The sequence below is a fragment of the Panthera uncia genome (genome assembly GCF_023721935.1).
Source record: "Panthera uncia isolate 11264 chromosome C1 unlocalized genomic scaffold, Puncia_PCG_1.0 HiC_scaffold_3, whole genome shotgun sequence".
Taxonomy (NCBI): Eukaryota; Metazoa; Chordata; class Mammalia; order Carnivora; family Felidae; genus Panthera; species Panthera uncia.
In genome coordinates this window covers 10,963,488-10,978,470 of record NW_026057584.1, presented here as the reverse complement: position 1 = coordinate 10,978,470, position 14,983 = coordinate 10,963,488, and positions in this window count along the sequence as shown.

The window sequence follows — 14,983 nt, the reverse complement described above, 5'->3', positions numbered from 1 at the left end:
TAATGTCCTCATGAACTTAATCATACTGTAGGGTTTATTATCTTCGGGCCTTAAAAAGCTGTTTCACAATCTCAAGCTTCACCAAGACCCCAAAAAATCACTTTAAAATGATATCTTCTTGTTCAGAAAAGAGGATCAAACAAGACAGCATGATAGCTTAGCTCCCTTATTTTTTCTTTTTGCTAATGAGGGCTATCAGGAAAATTTTCAAGACATATGTCTTGCAAATGGTGTTTGCTAAAAGACTATTTTAATGTAAGGCAAAAAGATCACATCACTGTTGCTAAGCTAGTGTTGCGTGAATATGTATTTATATGTGAAGACTGTAAGATGCGTCCTATTGAAGTATTTATTCCTAAGTTCTTTGTTTCTAAAACAAAGCCTTACGTGTATATGTGTTTGGATGGTCAAAACACCTTAGGTACGTTGCTGCGTTCTGCTGCATCTAGACTTTAGTTCAGGTACATCCAGAATATACATGACAGTAACCACCTCAGCTCCCAAGTATTTCTGTTCTTCCACCAAAGCACCTGGACATCTTTTCTATGTTACTTTGAACACAAATTACCATCATTTACTGCATGGTGGGTGCTTAGAGCTCTAGGAAGTATTTTACATAATCTTTTAATAATTCCCCTTTTATAGATGAGAAATCATGGATCAGAGGTTAACATAATATAATCCAAGGTTATATTGCTCGTCAATAACTGAGCTGAGATTTGACTTCCTTCTCTTAGCACCAAACCATGTTCTTGTCCACTGATCTTTCCTATTTCATCAAATCCTCTGCTTCTATGACCATGACATCTAAATGAGTCTTAATGCAGCCAAAGCCCAGTGCTCTGGCATTTGAAAAACCCAGGTTCAGGTTTCCACTCTAGCACTTACTACCTGCATGGAATTGGGCACATTACTGAAGCCTCTCTAAGGTTTGGTTTCCTCATCTGTGAAATGCAGATTATAGTAGAAGCTTTGTCACAGAACTGTTCCAGTGGTTAAATGGGGTTATTCTCACAAACCAGTAATGCAGTGTTCGCATAACATTGAGCACTTGATATTAAGTTGGGAAATGATATTATATTAATCCCTGTAAGTTTATTTATTCTTAAGAGTCTCCCTGTTTGATTTTTCAGCACATTTTTGATATTAAGTTAAAGATAACATGTGCAGACCTTTTGAGTAAATGCATCATTACTGGTTACATTGACATTTCTCTTTTCTGTTCTGAGACCTGGGTTTTGAAAATATATACAGTAGGGGCGCCTGGGTGGCGCAGTCGGTTAAGCGTCTGACTTCAGCCAGGTCACGATCTCGCGGTCCGTGAGTTCGAGCCCCGCGTCGGGCTCTGGGCTGATGGCTCGGAGCCTGGAGCCTGTTTCCGATTCTGTGTCTCCCTCTCTCTCTGCCCCTCCCCCGTTCATGCTCTGTCTCTCTCTGTCCCAAAAATAAGTTAAAAAAAAAAAAAGAAAAAAAAAGTTGAAAATATATACAGTAAAGATTTTCATGCTTATGCTGACTTTTGACTATTATCATCGTAAGATTATAAAATGAAGAATAATTAAGGCGTTTTTTAAATCCAAGAAAACTCAGAATTCATTCAATTAGTCTAACACTATACAAAAAGATGTGACTCATTCAGGCAGTTTTAGTTCTATCAACATGGAAAAATATCCAGATAATTGAAGCCAAGCTACAAAGCTCACAGAAGACTAGTCCAACTTTGGTGACAATAGGAAATGATAGTGTTTCTAGAGAAAAGTAGCTGTATTGCTAAAATGCTACTTTAGTTGAAAAAGCAAATTAATAAGGTTATCTTAATAAAGGCATAAGAGTAATTTTTCTAAGGTATTTTGTTTACTTTCCCTCTGGGTTTCTGTTTGCCCTCTTAATTTGCTTGGGAAACCCTTCCTTCTGGAGATACTGGGAGTTAGGCTCCCATGGAGCCCCTGCTTCAGTTCACAAACATCACATCATGAAACGGAATAAAAGAACCAGTGCCAGAGGGGTGGTATCCTGACTTGAACCAAGCATGCTGGTCATTTATATTTAAAGTCAGTTGTCTAGGGCACCTGGGTGGCTCAGTCGACTGAGGGCCAACTCTTGATTTAGGCTCAGGTCATGATCCCAGGATCATAGGATCAAGCCCCATGTCAGGCTCCATGCATGGAGCCTGCTTAAGATCCTCTCTCTCTCTCTCTCTCTCTCTCTCTCTCTCTCTCTCTCCCCCTCTGCCTCTGTCTCCTGTTCTCTCCCTCTCTCAAATAAAAACAAATAAATAAAATACAATCAATAATATTAAAATGGTATAATGAAGTAAAGGGGAGTGAAATAGAAAAGATAAGAAAACGCAAGTGTGTGTGAAGAATACGGGCATGTGTCATTCTGAGGTGTCTAGTGATTTTCGTGTGAAGTGTAGAGCTTACGAAATCTTTGCTGATAAGTAAGTGAATGAATGAATTTTGTTGATCTCTTAAACTAGGAAAACTGATGTATTATTCTGTTGATTAAAACAATGTGTGATATAATGCAGGTTGTTTCTGGGAGTATAAATTTACATCTAGGCATGCTTTTCAAGATTCTTATCCATGCATGTCTGTCACCCAGGAATGCCCTTTATAGGAGTCTATTCTAGAGGACAGACACCAAAATAAAGTATGTACTGATATATTCAACTCAAGATTATTAATAGAAAAAGCTAAAAATAAATAATACATTCACCAATAGATACACTGATGGATTTAGTATGCAGACATTAAGGTAATGTCCCTTTTCCACTTCCCCTCACACACACACACACAAAAAAGACCTGGGAAAATGTTCCTCTGTTAAATGAATACAGTTGAACACAAAAATGTTATTCTAGGGCCTTTCTGGGCTCAAAACTTTGCAGAATCTCTGCATTTCACTCCCAGTAAAATTGCAAGTCATTGCCATGGCTCTATATGCCTGGACTCTCTGTCATCTCTGGGACCTTGTGTCCTCTCTTTCTCTTTCTTTCTCTCTCTCTCCACTTGCGCCACTGTCTTAGTGCTTTCCTTAGCCTGGGACACCAGGCGTTTTGCCTGGAGACCTGCACACCTCACTTTATCACCTCCCTTCAGGTCTTTCTCAAAGGCCTCTTCTGGATGAGGCTACACCTGTCCATTCTATTTACAAGACCTCCCTATTCCTGGACTCCTGATGTATCCTGTCCTGCTCTATTTTTCTCAGTATCAGTATCATTTTCTAACATTCCACAGAAGGTATTTATTTACTGTTTATTATTTATCATGTGTATTATTACATAATAATAATTATCATAATTATTTATTATTATCACGTGTCTTTCCTCCCTGCCACCCCACCCCCACCACAGGCAATAAACTCCACAAATGCAGGAATCTTTGCTCATTTTTCATGATGCAATATCTGTGGAAATCACAATTAGTAAACAGATCTTTCCCTATCGATGTTAATATTTGTCAATTTCCATTTTAAGGCACATCTGTATTTTATATGGAGCGAAGAGGGGTTTTACCATCTAGCTGGGGTTCAATTAAAATTGTTAGAGCTTCTTTCCAAATTTGTTATTTAGTTCCTGAGGTGGAGGTGAAAAAAAAAAACATCTAATTCACTACTGAACCTCACAAAAATGCTCAGCGCAATGCCTGACAATCAGTCAGTGCTCAGTAAATATGGTAGGGTCAATAAACAGCACCACCTAAACTCTTAGCGATTTGTCTTTAATTGTCAGATAAAAGTAAAGACCATCTCTCAGTTCTAACTTCATGCTTTTGTCTGTGATGGTCTACAATCCTGAAAGACAAATGTTAGTGAAACTATCGGGGAGCTAGAAATAATTCCTATGAGCCATGAGGGAACTGTCACAGTTTTTGTCAAGATGAAGCTCATGTTATATTGTAATTGCAATATTTGAAGCCACTACAATAAATGAAGGGATGTGACACACCCACACATTAAACAAATATGCTGGAGAAGATTAGCAGTTAATATAAATATGCCAAAACTAAAGAATTTCTTATGTCATGTGATATAGTGAAAATATTACTGTGTGGCAGAAGTCAGAAGACTTGAATTTGGGTCCCAGATGTCACTTTTGCTAGTTTGACCTTAGGAAAGTTACTTAATCTCCCTGAGCCTCAGTTTCTTCATCTGCCAAATGGGACCAATACTATTTACTCTTCAAGATTGGTTGCCACTGAAAGGAGGGAATCTCAGCCAATACTAACACATACACTTGATTGGCATTCACTCTACCCCAGTCATTATGACAAGGGCTTTATTTTTGTCACTTCATAGCCTCACAGTATCAGAGTAGGGGAAGTGCTCTTAGACTATTATAGTCATAGGACTGAGACGCGGAAGCTTAGAATTTGCTCTGAGTTGCCCGGTTAAGTGACTCAATTTGAGATCCAAACCTAGATGAACCAGAGCCCTGGTCCGTGCCCGTTCCCAGGAGTCCTGCTGTCTTCGCATATTACCACTCGGCTTTGGTCACAAACTAACTTTCTTAAGAACTGTTATTTTTTAGGATGCTCACATTGTATGGTGACCTTTGGGCCCAGAGAAGAGCACTGCATAAAAGGGGTGACGGTTCACAAGAGGCAATGTCCCTGGCTGCCGCACCAGGCTGGATGGCTGTGCTTATTGAGGGAAAAAGGGGGCTTCAGCCAAATGCACTGCCACCACCAGGCCTCCATGAAAGTGGAATACAAAAACAGCCTCCCAGCTTCCTCCCATGATTTCAGGGATGAGGAAAGCCCTGCCTAACTAAAAATGTCTGCCACGTGTCTAATCTTGATGCTGGAGTCCCTCCTAATACCTTAGAGTCATTTAAATGAAAAGAGATAGCAGGACCCCAAAAGATGGGACACAGAAAGGGTAAAATTCGATGGCAAGAAAGAGACAATGTGCATCGCAGTTTGGAGCTTGGCTGCAGTGGTGCTGTGAACCAGAAAGCCTGCAAAGTCAGGGTCAAAACCTGGGAGTTGGGAAGCCAGAGGGCCCATGGGATGCTGGCATGAAAGAGAGGAGGTGCTGATTACGACTTGGCTGCATATATCCCCTGGACCCCACACCCCACAACCAACCTGGATTCCTGGGAGTGTCTCCTGGTGGACAAGGTAGCAGAGAGGCTGGGAGGTGAGTTTGGTTCAACTACCCACATGGCTGATGGAGAGGATCACACCCACAATAAAGGAGTTACAAACACCAGCAGATTTGGAGAGGAGGCAGGAGAGGAAAAGGGTGGAGGACGAAAAAGAAACAGAAGTTTTAGTATGGTTCAAGGGGAAAGACACACTCAAGCACGCTGTCTTTAATAAAAAGAACAGAAGTAGGTAGATGATGAGGTTGTTAACAATTAAAAAACAAAACAAAACAAAACTCCGAAAAGGGTTCAAAGATTGCATGCGTATTTTCAGAGAGCCTCTGCCTTGTGTAATGTTTTTGATTTGTGTCTGTGACTGGGCTTCACATTTCTGATGCATCAAAAGGTAGTTGACGTCTTGTAGTTAAGAATTTCAGAACCTTCCAACCTAGTGTATGGGTATCTGGAGGTGAAGAGCACTTTGTGCTTCTCAAGTCTAATGTTTTAATATTAAGATTAATACTGGGGGGGGGGGGCGCCTGAGTGGCTCAGTGCGTTAAGCATCTGACTTCAGCTCAGGTCATGATCTCACAGTTTGTGAGTTTGAGCCCGGTGTCTGTCTCTGTGCTGACAGCTCAGAGCCTGGAGCTTGCTTCGGATTCTGTGTCTCCCTCTCTCTCTGCTCCTCCCCAGCTCGTGCTCTGTCTTTCTCTCAGAAATGAATAAATGTTTAAAAAAATTAAAAAAAGATTAATATTGGGGCACCTGGGTGGCTCAGTTGGTTAAGGACCAACTCTTGATTTCAGCTCAGGTCACGATCTCATGGTTCATGAGATGGAGCCCCATGTCGCGCTCTGCGATAAACTTTAAAAGAATTAATGTTAAAAGAAAAACAGATTTTTATGGAAATTGAATGCCTTGTAGTTAATTTTCTATGCCATTCTTATCTGCAGGTATGTTCTAGTATTACCTCAAATCTCAAAATATAGACATATGGGAGCAAATGGTAAATAAGGAGTCCGTGAAATTATTTTTGCATCTCTATGGCTGACAGTTACTGGTACATGATTAGAATTCAAGACATTTTTACTGTGTGGATAAAGATGCTCGAGGAGACCATGGCAGTGAAACATCAGAGCAATCAAAGCAGGAGATATCTGGTGTGGGGGGATGGGGTACATCTGTGGTCATATAAGAAGACCTCCAGTCTATGTCATTCACTAAGCATTATAATTTTCTCTGGAAAGGTCTTGTATGCTTTCTTTAGATTTAGTCCTGAAAAATTCATACTTATTGATAGCACATAAATTTCCCGTTTTAATTTCGCTTTTTGTGTGTGGGTCATATGAAAAAGTGTGCTTTATGTGTGTGGTTTGATTTATACTCAGCAAACACGCTAAACTCATTTATTTTAGTAAATTTATCTGTAGATTTTTTTTTTTTTTTGTGCACACAATCAAGTAAACCACAAATTCTGAGAGTTTTGGTTTCTTCTTTGCCTTTTATTTTATTTTATTTTATTTTATTTATTTTATTTTATTCTGTTGTGTTTTGTTTTGTTTCTCATTATTGCTTTCCTGCCTTGGCTAAATCTTTAGTGAAATGTTGGACAGAGTAATGCAAACATCCTTAAAATTACAGCACTATGTATTATGCTTGCTCTAGGTTTCTATTAAGGAAGTTCTTGTCTCTTTATATTTTTCTAGAGTTTTTATCCTACTAATCATAAAAGGATGTTACATCTTATCAAGTGTCTTTTTACATTTACTGATATAATCATGTTGCTTTCTTCCTTTGGACTGCTAATTTGATGAATTATAACTGATTTGTAATATTAAATCAGTCTTAAATTTCAGAGAGCAACTCAATTTGATGATTTTTATATGTTGTGGGACATAGCTTGCTAACATTTTGGTTGGGAACGTCTTTTCCTCTGTCATCATGAATGAGATTGACTATATTTCCTTTCTTCCCTTGTCAGATTAATATCAAGGTTATACCAGCTTCTTAAATATATTGAGGGCATTCCTCTTCTTTTATTTGCTGGGAGATTTTGGGTGCTACAGAAATTATCTATTACCAAATATATGGCAGAAAAATTCAGTGAGGCTCTCTGGGAGTGGAGCTCTCCTGTTGTAAGGGTTTTGACCACAGAGTTGGTATCTCTAATATTTATGTTGGTTTCTATTTCCTCTTCAGTACTTTGGCAAGTCACATTTTTATTAAAAATTGCCTTTTTTAATCCAAATTGTGTATAGATGTGTGTATATATATGTATATGTATATATATATATATATATATATATATTAATACTATTACTATAAGTTTGTCTATAGTATCTATAGTGATGTCCTTTTTTTTTTGTCATTCCTATAACTACTTCACCTATCCCCTTTTTAAATGAAGTATGTCAGGGTTTTTTGCCATTTCAAAGTCAATCCTTTATAGTCTATGTTTACTTTTGACTGTATTAATTTCTGATTTTACTATTATTTACTTTCTTTGAGGTTATTTTGCTGTTCTTTTTAAAAACTTAGGAGATAGATACTATAATCTTTAGGCTTTCTTTCTTTCTTTTTTTTTTAATGTATGCCTGTAGGGCTATAAATTATTCTCCTACAATGGTTTTCCCTGAGCTCCAAAAGTTTTGAAAAGTGGCGTGGCTATTATCCTTCAATTCAAAGACTTTGGAATTTTCATTATAATTTTGTTAATTTTATTTCCATTTATATGGGAAATATTAATTTATCTTTTCATTGTTGACTTCTAGTTGAACTGCATTTTACTCAGATAATATGCTGTGCATAGCATAACAGTGATCTTTGGTATTTGTTACCAATTGCTTTATAATCCAGTGTATGGACCATTTCTGTAAATGTTATATGTACTTTGCAGGTTTGGGTTGTAGTATTCTATATATGTCCATTATGTTGGTTGTGACTGTCTAAGCTCATATTGATGTTTTTGGATAAATTCTTTTTATATTTAGGTCCACGTATCTATTTTAATTTTAAGGATACTTTGTTATGTGAATACAAATATAAAATGGTAGGTATACCTTGCTGATTATTTGACACTTTTCATTATGCAGTGACATACTTAACTTCTGGCAATGCCCTTCTATTTCAAAGGTCACTTTGTCTGATAAAGCTAAATCAGTTTTTTTTTTATTGTTGTTAGCTACTGAACAGTGTGGTTTTTTCATCCTTTTAGTATTTTATGTTTTAAGTGTCTTATTTTCTTGAATTCGCAAAATCCAAATTATGATTTTTGCATTTTATTTGGAGCACCTAGTCTATTTACTTTTTTTTCTTCTACATTTATTTATTTTTGAGAGACAGAGACAGAGCACGAGCAGGGGAGGGGAAGAGAGAGAAGGAGACCTAGAATCCAAAGCAGGCTTAAGGCTCTGAGCTGTCAGCACAGAGACCAATGTGGGGCTCCGATTCACTAACCGCAAGATCATGACCTGAGCTGAAGTTGGATTCCCAACCAGCTGGGATATTCCCAGGTGCCCATATAGTTGTCTTCATTTTTAAGAACAGTTTTAGATTTACAGAGATCTCCCATATATACCACACCCAGTTTCCCCTATTATTCATAATTTATATTACTGTGATATATATATATTTAATGTTTATTAATTTTTTAAATGTTTATTTATTTTTGAGGGGGTGGGGGAGGAGGGAAGGGTATATAGAGAGGGAGACACAGAATCTGAAGCAGGCCCCAGGCTCTGAGCTGTCAGCACAGAGCCCGACGCAGGGCTTGAACTCACCAACCGTGAGATCATGACCTGAGCTGAAGTCGGATGCCCAACCGACTGAGCCACCAAGGCACCCCAGTTTATTTACCTTTAATGTAACCGTTGATATATTTAAAATCTTTTGTAATTTTCTTCAGTAACACTCCCAGTTTTTGTCTGTAAGAAAATATCTTTATCTATTCTTGTAAGATATTTTCACAAAGCAATTATTTTCCTTTTTAAACTGGCAATTATTTTCCTTCATACGGTGAAGGTATCACTTCATTATCTTTGGATACCCATTGTTGATTTTGTGATGTCAGCTGTCAATCTAATTGTTAGTTTTTAAAGGTAATGTGTCTTTTTTCTGGCTACTTTTAAGATTTTCTTTAAAAGATTTTAAGATTTGATGGCCTGCTGATATTTAGCTAATAATTCTTTATTATCATATCAACTTTTCAGTTCTTTTGGTCAATTTTAAAATGTTTTATCTTAAATTCGGCCATTTTCAGCAAGAGGATTGATGAGTAATTTTGTTATATTACTGGAATTAAAACTCACAGGTCTTTAAAAGCTTTCTGGTGGTATGGTAAAGGACACACAGAAAGAGAAAAATAGTACCGATAGGTTGCAAAGGGGAGAAAAATGTGTGTTACAAACAACTGATGCATCTCCTGAAAAGCACTTCATGAAGAATTAGAAGCAATTGGGTGGAGAAGGAAGTAGATAACTAGGTGACCTATAGATCTGAAGTCACTCAGACTTTTCACACAGTAGGAGCACACTGGTGAAAACAGTAATAACAATGGCAATAATGCTTATTAGATGACCCCCGTTAGAGGTTAAATAAAACCATCTTCATTTTTTATGAAGATTAACCTATAGCTAAAATGGCTTACATTTTTCAAGGTAGACCTGATTGCAAATCATTTGCAGGACTGCCCTTCAAAAATACATATGTGCCAAGGGTAAGTGTCTTGATTTTAAATTCGAAAAATATGGTCTTCATATATAGATGTACACAGCACACAATCTCTTGACAAGCAGGCATAGTGTAAAGCAAGTGTACCTCTGCACGATAGATCAAAGTGCCCAGTGGGTGAAAACACAGTCTGTGAGTTCATTGATAATCGTTGAATCTTAAATTTTCGAGTTATAAGTTCATTACAAAAATACGCTGCCATTGTGTTTATAAATTTCATTTTGCAGAAAAAGCTTCGGTAGGTGACTCGCATACAAAATTCAGATAGGATGCATGCTACCTGTCTGCCAGAGCTGAATTGTTTGCTCCACAAGGCATTTTCATCCTAATGGAAGTTGAATAACACAATCCAATATGTTAGAGATACAGGTAGAGTGATCAAATTTTCTACTAAACTCCAGTTTAATTTACAAAAAAAAAAAAAAAGGCAACTTAAAAATGATCAGGTTTTAGAATGAGATACAAAAATAAAGGAAAGAATCAGACATCTACTTTCTCTTTTTTCATGAGTTCACTCAATTAAAAACAAAAGTAAATGAGTGAACAAAATAAAAGGATAGGCAAAATGCAGGACATTGTATTAAGTCCTAAGCTACAATGCTTAAAAACACTCCGCTTGAAACAGAAAAATATACCTGCATTTTCCACTTCATGAGAATAGTATGTAAGCCAGAGGGGCTTAGAGCTTCCTCTGAGCTTTTATATTTCAGAGGAAAATTGTAGTTAAAAATAATGAAGCTTTAATTTGGGCAGCTCTTCAGGAACTGGAAAAAAACGATACTACTGGCTAAATTATATCTTTGCACAATTTGTAGATAAACTATTTTTATTTTTTAATGTTTATTCACTTTTGAGACAGAGAGAGGCAGAGCACTAGTGGGTGAAGGGGCAGAGAGAGAAAGAGATACAGGATCTGAAGCAGGCTCCAGGCTCTGAGCTGTCAGCACAGAGCCCAACGTGGGGCTCGAACGCATGAACTGTGAGATCATGACCTGAGCTGAAGCCAGACGCTTAACCGACTGAGCCACTCAGGCACCCCTTGCTAAACTATTTTTAAGCCAACTAACCATTTACAAAGATTCTCATTTAATGCACCTGAAAAACATTCGTTTTTGTTTTTTTTTTAATAGTATTGCAACATTCCTCCTTTTTTGTGCAAACCATATTCCTAATAGCAAATGCATTTCTGATACCATGAGGCATAATCAAACTGTTCAACTGTATTTTTTCATCCAGGTTAATCCCCATGATTGAGGTATCATCGGCATAGTTTCTTATTTCATCCTTAAAACTCCTTTTGCCCCACCTTTTGATTTCAGAAGGTGAAATCAAGGCCTAGAGCTGGAACCTTCTGTCAGAAGGTTCGCGATGAATCCTCCTGTCACTCATTCAGCAGTAGCTATTTCTGAGATAAAATTTGACAGAGTAAGAATCCTTTGCTTTCTAAAGGCAGACATAGGAAGATAACGCAATCAGAACACAGACTATTAAAGAGCTAGAATCTATATGTAGCTACTATTAATAAGAACTTCCAGTATTATGTCACATATAAATCATAGCAACATAAAACACTACTCAATGAAAAGACCATAAAATGAATATAAATATGTATTTCAGCTTGTAGAACTCCACAGATTCCCAAATACTCAAGATTCAAGACACCTTGACTTGTTCTTGGAAATCGCATTTCTTTCTAGCAGAGGCGGAGCACGGAATTTTACTGAGGCCGAGCAGATGAACACGTTTCATCATTATTAGGACAATATAGCCATTGTCACAGCAGGTCGATGCCGTTGCCTCATTGGATGGCACTGAGAAACGTGAACTGAGAGCAGTGGGCAAATTGAGCAAATCCAGCTGGGGAGACTATGTCAAGACACTTCGAGGCTGCTTAGTGCCTTAAAACACTAGTGTTCCTAGTGCCAGGAACATATTTCTGAGGCAAATCCTGTAATTTAAGATTTATGGCAAATTATAGTTGCAAACAGGCAAGAGAACTTCTACGTGGCACAGCAAGGAGGGAAAGCAAAGCCTCCAAGTTCAGGAGCTGCTGTTAAGTGTAGCTCAGGGAGGGAACGCAGCCGACCATTAAGCTTATTAGCCTGTTTCTTTGCAAAGTAGAAACGAATGTGTCCTAGATAGGAGATCATCGCGGTGAGAAAGGTCTTCCCTTGTGAAAGATTTAAGCAAAAATATGCCAACTAAGAGGACGAGACTTTTTCTTTCCCCTTCAAGACCTATCTTGAGATAAGATTACTATGTTTTATGCATACCTTCACAGTGTCTATATGCTGATTTCTCAGAGAATCTGACATGCGCGTCTCAAATGTAGCTACATCCTGATTGTGATAGACCTACAAACAGCAATCACAAGGAAGCTTTATATACGTGTGTTCTTGAGGTGTACTGTGGGGTTGCCCAACAGCTCAATTCTTTTCCACTGTAGATGGAATAGAGTTTACCCTCCCAGCCAAAATTACAAGTGTAAGGCTGACCTCAAGAAATAGTAGGAGTTATATATATCAGACCTTTTAGCCACTGATTCAGTTACCTCTGAGTTTCTCATTTTCTTAGGCAAGACCTTCCAGAAATGCGCAAGCATTTCATTTTTCCTAAAATGCTCAATCAAAATAGAATTTCTTTCTAACAATGTGCTAAGGTCTAATAGCCACTTTGTAAGCAGAAAAAGCAGAATGGAACATAAGCCTTTCTAAGCAACCATAAAGCTAAGTAGAAATCTGCGTGCACTTTTTTCTAATTCCTTCAACCAATAGCTACTGAGCACCAAGCATTGTATGAAGAGCTCAAGACACTGCAGTGAATAAAACAAAAAGCCTTGCCTTCGTGGCATTTACGTTGTAATGAAGGAGAGAAACAAAAAAGCAATACATAAAACTAGAATAAGGAAAAGGACACCTGAATATTATTCTAGTGAAGTAAATATCTTCATAGTGTTTGCTTAGCTTTCTCTGCATAAAAGTAATGAGAATTGGGGCAAGAAACATTAATATACAAGTTCAAGGTAGTGAAATAATTTAGCCCAAATCACACAGCACATCAAAGAACGCCTCAGACCAGATCTGTCAATTCCATGCCTTGGGATTTTTCCATTACAAAGCACTGTCTACACGGTACCCAAGGTAAATTAAATGTTCCCAAAGAGTTGGGTATTGAATATCATGAAAATACAATCTCTGAATTATCTGAAAAATTAGATGTATATCTGAATATTTCACGCTTCCCCACTCACAGGTTCAAGGAAAGCAGGACTCGACAAGAATAGAATGAGGCAGCTGGGTAGTCAGCAGCAGAACACCTGTTATTCTCTTTTCTATTTGTTTTTTACAGAAATTACTTTCAGAGGAATTCAAAGTCTATTTGCCTCACTGCAGGTGTTTCTATTACTGTAGCCTATTAATATGGCATTAAAGGATGTATTATTTTGATGGAAAAGCAATGGAAAAAAGTTAGGGAGCAGCACGTTTGTAAGGGGAAGGGTATCCCCTGCCCACAGGGACTACTGGAATTTGGATGAGTTGGACTGCTTGACTATTGCTAGGAAAGCCTTCTTTGGAGAATCTTGAAAATAAATACCTTGGCTGAAATATTTTCACTGATCATTTGAATGTCTGCAGAAGGGCAGTAGTTGTTCTGTCTAGGTTGAATAATTATGATTCTTGAAAGTAAAGTCACCAAGAAAAACAAGGAACCAAAGCTTCAATAATGTTGCTATTCATTAAATCACGGTTAGTCGCCTGCTGCAGAGTGATGTGGAAATGCCAGGGGCAAAACAGCATGCCAAGCTTAGTGCAGCTAATTATGACTGATATGCTTGCAAAAAGTCAGGAATAATGCAGAGGATTGGATAACACACTCACGGATTCACTTCCTCCATGACTTTGCACTAAAGCAAAGCAACTGGGAACATCATCTGGTAGATTTAATCAGTGCTGATGTTCAGTGGTGATCCTCTATTCGAACAACTCCTATTTATTGTACAAATTGTCCACTAACTGCCCTGGGGAGCAGTGGAGTCAGGGTTCCTGTCTAGGTTGTGGGACCTCTAGATCTGAGCTCTCCACCACTGTCCCACTAACCAACTTAGACATAGTCCGTGTTCCTAAAGATGAGGTCAAAGCAAAAATTGTACCAGACAAAACTGGGCAGGTACAGAAGACTATATGCAGGGCTATTGCAAAAGGGGAGACAGAGAGAGAGAGAGAGAGAGAGAGAGAGAGAGAGAGCGCAGAATGCGGTCTAAACTCAACATCATGAAAACAAAGAGTGGGAGAATTTTTAAGAGCAGAGGGGTGGTGGTGGTGTTAATTGGTCTTACCCAAAGGAAAAGTAAACTTTCTCATATCTTCATGGCAGTAGACAGTTTTATAACTTGGAGCAAAGGTGCCTACACAAGCTAGGCTCTTCCCTTCCTACAGAAAGTGGGAGATCGGGAGATTGGGGTGCTATCTCCCATGATGTTTATGTTTCAAAGAGACTTTCTCCAGGTAATGGAATTCCAAGTAATGTCTTAACAAAAACATTCCTGGGTTTTAAAACACAATAAGAGGCTTCTCAAAGGACTTATATCTCAGAGGAGCAGAGAAATCATTTATAAGTTTGCTAAAGAAAATGCTGTAAAGAAAGGAAAGCCTGGGACTGGAGTCAGGAATATGATGTCTAAAGTTTAGCCAGGCTGAGGGGAATGTCAAGTCCGTCTTGGTGGGTGGACTGCGGGTGCTTCCAACATCAAACCCTTGGCTTCCCTTCCATCCTCATTTCTCACCACAGGGAACCACACATTTCGCTTCTACACCGTCCTCACTATGTCTGTGGAAATAATTTCTATAAAAGTGTGTCCTTAAAATCTCCCTCCAGACTAATCAACTGTTTGTTGACTACTCCTGGGAATATGGTCAGGCTCTGGGAGCCAATCTGTGACACCTAGTTGGTTAGAAAAGGGAGCAGAGGAATGTGGCATTCCCTACCCCCAGCTTCCAGGTAAGGGCTTTAATATGAAAACCTTCATCACCTTGAGGAAGGTAGATTAAAGAGCAGTCAATTCAGCTTGGTTTGGTTTTGAATGTATCTGCGAGGCGATGCTGTCAGTGGAATTAGCGGGATTGGAAACAGGAAGTGTGTAATGTCTTATTAATCATGTCCGTGTTC